We start from the raw sequence: 7,496 nt of genomic DNA on the forward strand, positions 1-7,496 counted from the left end.
TTATATTCTACAGATGTGTGGATGGCTTAAATAATCATTATAAAAAACATTGATTGCTTGAGTTGATAAAAAAAATGTTTATGAGTGTTATACGACTTTTTGGAAGTAAACTCATTAATTAAGAATATCTCCATTGCTAGGCATCAAATGTAAATTTAAGATGTGATACATCTTAAATTAGAATATGACATTATTTTTAAGAGTGATCATTGGAGTTGAGTTTTGGTTTGGAGACTTGATTACTAAAAATTTATAATGCGACACTTTACATTGAATTTGAGACTGAACACATTGGAGTGATATTTAAAGTTCAATTTTAAGTGTTTTCCTGTGACAAAGAATTGAGATAACAATAGATTTGGCAATCATACTGCTACTAAATTTAAATTCAATTTATCTTTTCCATTTGGAAATGTTTTACAAATAACAACCTCTAGAAAGTAACCTTCAATTAGGATACTTACAGGCATTCCAATTGCTGGGTGTCTTTTTACTAAATGGAAAAGATCACTTTGATTTATGTTTTAATTGATCATGACAGACATATCTACATGTCTACATTGTAGGAGACTTAATCCGAAGCATAATATAATTTTGAAGAGTGATTGATAGTGCTGAGTATTGGTTTGGAGACTAGGTCGCCTAAAACTCATAATGTCAAAGGATTTGTGGTATTTTTGTACTGAATTGGATGCTCCACATATTGGAGCGGTATTTAAAGTTCAAATTTCTACTAGTTTTTACTGGGAAAAACTTGTGACAAAATTTGATTTTAGTTAATTTCTCTCATGAACAACGGTTGGACAAATGTAATAACTTTGCCAATTTCAAATAAAAAACTAAATGCTAATTGGTGAAGAGGCCTTGTCTTTAACTTGGACTTTTGTTTTGATGTTTTTGGCTCTAATTTGTAGACTAAAATCTATTTCTTTGGTATTTGGTTGAATTCTTTTGTCCTTAGTTTATTGGTTTATTGTTTTATATGACGATTTTTTGTTTTTTTTTTAAGTCCCTAGGTATGTGAATTTTTTTTTTTTAAACCAAAGGTGTTTCTCTGTGGGCTTTGGTTTAGCAAATAATATTCTTTGATTTTCATCATCCTTCATGGAATCACCTTTTACCAGGTGGCAACGAGTGAGAATAAAAGCTCCTAGGCAAGCATCTCTATCGTATGGAAATTTTCAATATGAAGCTTGAATGCAGAGACTGCTCTCATTCCCTAGTTCCATTAAAAGACAAAGCCTGAAGCAAAGGGAAGGAAATTGGGCAAGTGAAAACTCCAACTGGAAGTCGAAAATTTATCGTAAAGACAACAAAAAAGGTAGTTGGAGGCAAAGGTAGAGCCAAAGGAGGGCCAACAGAGTGTAGAAGAGAGGGCATAGAAGACCTCCTCGCTGTCTAGGAGCCTTTGGCAGACTTGTCATATTTCTTGAGAAACTCTATCAGTTGCACGGGGTGATAATGGAGCAGGTTGTCATATTTCTTGAGCAACTCGATCAATTGTCGAGGGTGATTATTGAGTTGAGACAATGGAGTCGAGAGAGTTGATTGCAGAACAGTCTCTACCATTCCTTCCCATCATGCCTCATTCCATGCATTCCCTTCACCACCATGCGAGGATGGTGACCCCTATCCCACTCTTGACCCATAGATGACTTGCTATGCTAACGTGTCCATGGCCATAGTCACCACCTTGTAAGAAATTGGGACTCTTAAAAACATATTCTGTTGTGGAAAGCTTTTTTCAGTCCATGTCTCTAATATGACTTTGGTTGTTTTTTAATTTTTATCTCTTGTTGATTGTAGTAGTTACTATGTTTTAAGGATAATGATTTAACTTTATCTTCAGGGATGTGGAAAGTAAACATCAACCCAACCAAATCAAAATTCATGATTTGATAATGTCCATATTTTTTATGTTGTAGTTTATGAATACTTTGAAATTTGTTTAAAAAAAAAACCCTTCAGAATTTGATAAAGGAGAAAAAATCAAGTCCCTTGCAATTTATTTAAAATAAGGTCGAACCCTTGGCAATTGTAATTTGGTTTTAAAAATAAATAAATGAAGGGAATATCTATTAAAACATGCAAAGAATATGTTTATCCATCCTAAGACAAGGAAAAATATTGGGTAACCTGATTAACACTCTTAATTTGCATCAAAAGTTGACTATCCATCCACATCATGCAATGGTGAGTTTAGGGGTTTATTTCAATTAAAAAACAATCATCGTAGACATAAGGAGGAGTCGCAACTGTGACTCTGCGAGGGGTTGAACATAGTCTACGAGAGATAATTGTTGCCATCCTACTGCTCATACGTCTTGCTAAGGACAATCTGAAATAATCCAAGAAGAGTAAGCGACAAGTCTCGAAATGAGGTAAGTAACTCTTCAACAAAACTGCAATTGCAAAAATATGTTTGGTACTATTTGAACATGGGGGGGCAAGGATGGCTACCTGAAAACCACTCAAAAATCAGTAAAGAATGTCTTGGGTGGAACTGTTACTGTTGTTGGTTATGGTTTAATCTATGTCAGTGTCGTGTTTGCCAATGTTGTGCGACCATGTATAATATGGAGGTATACTAAACATATTACAAGAATCCCCTATAGCAATAATAGAAAATTTGACCTTACCTTCCAGAAGCCGCTATTCCAATTTCAAATTCGGTGTCATTAATAGAGAAATTGAGAGTGAGTGCAGAGTGATAAAGTAGTCCAACAAATTCATAAGAATTTAAGGAAGCCAGATACAAAATGAAAGACTTGCACATGGAGAATAAACCTTGGGATTTGTCTATCTAACAAAATTCCTCCGTTGGATCAATTGGCTGTGGGCCACATTATTTTAACATCCCATTTCCCTCCATTTACTAGATTTTCTAGGTGTGGAAAATCCTGGAGGAAAAATTAGTCTAACCAATTAGGTGGCACTTTTAAAACTTGAGAACCCAATAGCGACAGACAATTGATTGAGATCATGATTGGTTCCTCATACATTCGTGTCCAGTTTTTGAACTTGGAAAAGTCAACGATCGATGAGACTTGTGCCAGGTGGAAGGTGCACACTCTACTAACATGGTGGGTGACTAGGTCACTTCACACTTTTGGAGGAGATCGCGGACATTAATGAACTTATAGAAGTTATGTTTTCCACTGAAACATAGCACCAAAACAATAGAGCAAAAAAGGCTCAAACACTTGATACACAAGGTCCTTCGGTCAATGTTCTCCGTAAGTCTCAACTCGACAACGATAATAAATAATCTAGAGATCACGATCACAAAAGATCCTCTCATGCAAATAGGGATGGTGAGAAAACCTGGGGAGTCTAAAAACATACCAAAAACAACAAGGCAATCAATCCAGCGGAAAATATTCAGAACACAGTGTTGGGTGCCAAAGGTTACTGGGACGAAGTCGAAATATTGAAACAAAAGGCTTTGGTGGGAAGGTGGATCTTCAATCGCATTACTAGGGAACAAATGGAAGTTTGGGCAAAGAAAATACAGTCTTTGATCCTGAAATATAGACCCTGGATCAACATAATTCAAAAGGGAAATCCTTTCGGGAGAAAATCGCCAGCTAGAAGGTGAGGTCGCTATGCTTTCTTTCTCTAAATAGAAAATGGATACAAGTATAAAGAATTATAGCCTATGGCCTGTGGGCTACAACAATGCACAAATCCTCTCTATGTGCCCTATCTCCTATCCCTCTCAACGATTTTTTCTTATCTATGGAACAGATGCACTCGAAAGAAATGGATTCCCTTTTCCTCCTAGTGGTCTGTTATAACACAACTTGATAGCCTACAAGTGGTTAGGTTTGACTACCTCAAATCTTAACCAGAGTTACAATATGGACTCTTCTAGAGTCATCTTCATCAGCATCACGTGGCTAGCCCCTTTTCCATAAATAATTGGATGGACATGGCATCCTCTCAAATTATGATGGTGCAAACAAGAAGGTCAACTTTTGAGTGGCATAACATTTGCATATAGACTTTGATTGACGTGATTCTTGCATCTTTGGAAAGGTGTATGTGTGTAGAATATGAAAAAATGTGTGACGCTAAAGCAACAAAGTTTTACACCCAAAAAATGTTGCGTGATGCCTCAAAATGCTCCCAGAAAATTTCAGAGCCCAATTTGCCAAACTAGGTACCGTCGTTAAATATGGTCTTGTGAGCTGATTCCTCCACTTTTTCCACTCCGAAAGCATCAAGATGGATGAAAAACAATATAATGATCCAATCATGATCAAGGTAGGGGATAGAGGAATGGGACATACATCAATGAGGTTGGATTCATGAATAAGATGACTGAAAACTTGGGAAAGGCGGTCAGCCTGAGCATTGACCCCCCAAAGTTTACAAGAAAAGTTGGTGAAATTGAATTCTCCAGCTATATGAGAGAGTTTTCTAGCAACTTAACCTAGATCTGTCTCCAAAACACCTCTCCATCCTCATACAACCCATAACAATTGACAAGCAAGATAAGACTCCCTATACCTCTGAGGTTACCTTCCAAAATAATACCAACCTTAAAAAAGAAAGGTATAAGGGAATCATTACGTGGATTCCACATGACCAAGAGACCCCTAGAGAATCCCATAGCATCCATAGAGCAGATATACTACTCAAGACAAATCTTATGTAGCTCCTCCCTGAATTTATCACCTGACACCACAGTTTCTGAAGAAAAAAATATGGAGGGTCTGTGTATACCTATCAGTTTGTTGAGAGTGAATTTTTTAGGAGGGCCTCCAATTCCTCATATATTATAAGACATTAGGATCATGGTGAACACTCATTAGAGGGATTTTCTGCACTAAGTTCCCTATGATTTTCGGAAGATTTTTTGATCTCCATAAAGAGCCTTCCCTGGATTGCTCCCTCTCAGGTAAGCTCTTTCTTAATCTACTTTTTCTTTCTGATGGTCACATTTTTAAAAAAATAGTTCAGATCTGTGGAATGTGGAGCCAACATGTGATAAGAATGAAAGATAGTAACAAGGGAAATGTTTAAGGAGTCCTTATAGGAAGGGTCAAGGGGATGAGTACCAGATCCAAAAAAGACCCTCTCCTCAAGGTCAGAACCATGCTGAGGATTCAAGGGGAGAGAAGAATATGAAATGGGGGGAGGTGGGACGAGGGGGAGATAAAGGCACCTTCCTGAGGAGCTTAAAGGATCGAAATATTTGAAAATACACGATTTAAACAATGATGTCCAAGAGAAGACATTATCATTTGCAAGTGTGGACTAACTCATAACAATTATTTAAAAAAATATAAATAATTTTTGATTATTTCTGAAGAGACAAATTTGAACAAATAAAAAACGACCAACACCACTAAAATATATCTAGAGAAGAAAAAATATCCTCCTCTAATTTTTGTTTGTTTGTTTGTCAAGTTGTCTATGATTCTATAGGCTTGACTTGTGGCTTGAGAGACCACGACCTAGGGGCATCTAAGCCATCAAATTCACCCAAAGATCGCACTGGGCCTAGGCCACACCAGCCCTAAGCTGACTGGATTTCAGCATGTCTCAGCCTCCTAGCACAGGCCCAACAACCTCCGTGAGGTTTGATCCTGGGTCGCCTTGCTAACAAGGCCCATCCTCAACCGATTGTGCTAGTGGAACTTGACAAATATCCACCTTTAATTTAATTATATAAATAAATTAAAATACATAATAGACTTTAATTATATATATATTTTATTTTTCCATAAAAAAGTTCTTATATTCTATAGATGTGTGGATGGCTCAAATAATCATTATAAAAAAGGTTGGTTGCTTGAGTTAATTGAAAAAACAATGTTTATGAGTGTTATACGAGTTTTTGGAAGTAAACTCATTAATTAAGAATATCACCATTGCTAGGCATCAAATGTAAATTTAAGATGTGATACATCTTAAATTAGGATATGACATTATTTTTAAGAGTGATCATTGGAGTTGAGTTTTGGTTTGGAGACTTGATTGCTGAAAATTTATAATGCGACACTTTACACTGAATTTGAGACTGAACACATTGGAGTGATATGAGTTTGAGACTGAACACACTGGAGTGATATTTAGAGTTCAATTTTAAGTGTTTTCCTGTGACAAAGAATTGAGATAACAGTGGATTTGGCAATCATACTGCTACTAAATTTAAATTCAATTTATCTTTTACATTTTTGGAAATGTTTTACAAATAACAACCTCTAGAAAGTAACCTGCCAATTTGAATACTTACAGGCATTCCAACTGCTGGGTGTCTTTTTACTAAATGGAAAAGATCACTTTGCATTTATGTTTTAATTGATCATGACAGACATATCTACATCTCTACATTGTAGGAGACTTAATCCAAAGCATAATATAATTTTGAAGAGTGATTGTTGGTGTTGAGAATTGGTTTGGAGACTAGGTCACCTAAAACTCATAATGTCAAATGACTTGTGGTATTTTTGTACTGAATTGGATACTGAACATATTAGAGCGGTATTTAAAGTTCAAATTTCTACTATTGTTTAGTGGGAAAAACTTGTGACAAAATTTGTTTTAGTTAATTTCTCTCATGAACAATGGTTGGACAAATCTAATAACTTTGCTAATTTCAAATAAAAAACTAAATGCTAATTGGTGAAGAGGCATTTTCTTTAACTTGGACCTTTGTTTTGATGTTTGACTCTAATTTGGAGATTAAAATCTATTTCTTTGGTATTTGGTTGAATGCTTTTGTCCTTAGTTTATTGGTTTATTGTTTTATATGACGAGTTTTTGTTTTTTTGAAGTCTCTAGGTATGTGAATTTTATTTTTAAACCAAAGATGTTTCTTTGTGGGTTTTGGTTTAGCAAATAAGATTCTTTGATTTTTATCTTCCTTCATGGAATCACATTTTACCAGGTGGCAACAAGTGAGAATAAAATCTCCCAGGCAAGCATCTCTACCGTATGGAAATATTAAATATGAAGCTTGAATGCAGAGACTGCTCTCATTCCCTAGTTCCATAAAAGGACAAAGCCTGAAGCAAAGGGAAATGAAATTGGGCAAGTGACAGACTCCAGCAGCAAGTCGAAAAGTTATCGTAAAGCCAATGACAAAGGAAGTTGGAGGCAAAGGTAGAGCCAAAGGAGGGCCAACAGAGTGTAGAAGAGAGGACATAGAAGACCTCTCGGCTGTCTAGGACCCTTTGGCAGACTTGTCATATTTCTTGAGAAACTCTATCGATTGCAAGGGGTGATAATGGAGCAGGCTTGTCATATTTCTTGAGAAACTTGATCAATTTCCAGGGGTGATAATTGAGTTGAGACAATGGATTTGAGAGAGTTGATTGCATAATAGGCTCTACCATTCCTTCCCATCATGCCTCATTCCATGCATTGTCTTCACCAACATGCGAGGATGGAAACCCCTCTCCCACTCTTAACCAGTAGATGGCTTGCTATGCTGACATGTCCATGGCCATAGTCACCACCTTGTAAGAAATTGGGACTTAAAAACA

The sequence above is a fragment of the Pinus tabuliformis genome, chromosome 4_1 (assembly GCF_031772625.1).
Source record: "Pinus tabuliformis cultivar Carrire ecotype Pingquan chromosome 4_1, CPIR1, whole genome shotgun sequence".
NCBI classification, from domain to species: Eukaryota; Viridiplantae; Streptophyta; class Pinopsida; order Pinales; family Pinaceae; genus Pinus; species Pinus tabuliformis.